A 2091-nucleotide genomic window follows, 5' to 3' on the forward strand; every position below is an offset into this window, starting at 1 on the left:
TATATATATATATATATATATATATATATATATATATATATATATATATATATATATATATTTTTTTTTTATATTTGTGAATTATAGTTTTACTATCAATATTTATAAATATTTTAAAATTAGGGTTTAGGGTTTATCGGTGAGTTCTTAGGGTTTATTTTTATTTTTTTAAGAGAATATAAGGGTTTATATTGTACACATAAAACATCAGGGTTTACACTTTAAACATTAGGGTTTAGGGTTTAGGGTTTTTAGGGTTTAGGGTTTAGACTATAAATTTGAGGGTTTAGCGTATATGATATACTGTTTATGGAGAGTAAGCATGAGGGTTTAGGGTTTAGGGGTTTCAGTGTTTCGTGAGTAACAACATAACCAAGCACCACGAGGGTTTAGGGTTTAGGGTTTAGGGTTTAGGGTTTGTGGTGTCTATACACCTGAAAAAGTTCTGAAATTTCTGGTTTTTTCGAATTCTTTGAAATTTTGCAGAAATTTTTCTGCAATAATTTTCGCTCTTTCTCTGTCTCCCACCGTCAATATACGAGGGTTTATTTCTCCTTCTTTTACTCCTAAATGATATAAACAACCATCAGGAGTTAGAAATATCTCTGCTTCTTTCTCCTATACACCACAACAAACAACATCGTTTTCTTCTTGTTTTTGTTTTTTTTTTTTTGGGTTTTGTTTGCTCTCAGCTTCATATTCATGTATCTAAACCCTAAACCCTAAACCTTAAACATAGATACATACTTTCTCTTACTACTGCTAACTCTGCACTCTCAACCATAAGACCTAAACCCTAAACCCTAAACCCTAAACCCTAGAAAAAGCATTATATTTCTTCCTGGGGGCTAGCTGTGGTGCTCTAGATCGGTAGACAGCAGCAGAAGGGTTTAGGGGGGGGGTGTGGGGGGTGTTGCTGCAGGGGGTTAGCTGCAGCAGCATCAGCAGCAGCTACATGAAGATAGATTGGAGGGTTTACAGGCACTCTGAAGGACTAGGGTTTAGGGTTTAGGGTTTAGGGTTTATCTGCATCGTGCTTGTAGAACAAGGAGTATCGGGTTTATAAGAGAGGAAATGGATGGAAACCAGAAACAAATGAGTTAATACTGAGCATCTCACCCCCATTTTGACGTTTTTTTTTGAAAGTTTTGCGAAGAAAAAACCTGAAAAAAGCAGAAAAAGATGAAGATCGGTTTATGCAAGAAGAAGTTGCACTCGAAACCTGGTGATGATCAGAGGTGGAAATTCTCGGCTAATGCTGCGCTTTCATGAATGAAAAACGGAGAAAAAGAATAAAATATATTTTAAAACAAAAATATATAAATAAATTTACATTTTATCGGCCCAATTCAACTGAAACCAGAAATGAACTGGCGACGAGTGGTCCGTATGCGGGCGGAAAGCGCTTACCTTTGTGAGGAATTCAGGTGTATATACAGCTCGATCAGAAGTGGAATTAAGTATTTAAAAGTATTAATATTCTTTTCAGAAGATTTCTAAACAAGAAAACTGCAAAAAAGAAGAAAAATTCTGCTGCTGTATGCCGCCTGGTTCTGTTCAGTTTGTTGCTGCCGTCGATGCATGCAGCTGCGCATACACCCCAACGGGCGCTCAGCTTCCTGTCGCTTTATTTTTCTTTATTTTTAAATTAAAATAATTTATTTTCTCTTTTAATAATTTATTTTAACAATATTTACAACAAAAAACACAAAAGTTTTTCTATTTCTCTCCGCTTCCTCGCTCATATAAGGTGCTGCATTTCTTCCGCGCCGTCGTGTGTGCTTGATGGCCCCCCCATAAAGCCATTTGCAGCAGTTTCTATCGAATATATATATACTCACATATATATTTATATAATATATATAATATATATATTTTATAAGTTATAAATATTTAAATTACTGCCTCTGCTGCTCGTGTTTTTGGGTAAATATATACGCACGAGAGAACCGAAAAAGTTCTTTTGTTGTATTCAAACAAATAAAAATGAAAATAAAGAAATTTACATCTTAACACAGATGTAGAAGTATGCTGTATATGTATGTACAGTCAACACCTATATATATATATATATATATATATATATATAGA

This window comes from Eimeria mitis, genomic scaffold, assembly GCF_000499745.2.
Source record: "Eimeria mitis Houghton genomic scaffold, Emh_scaff1557, whole genome shotgun sequence".
Lineage (NCBI taxonomy): Eukaryota > Apicomplexa > Conoidasida > Eucoccidiorida > Eimeriidae > Eimeria > Eimeria mitis.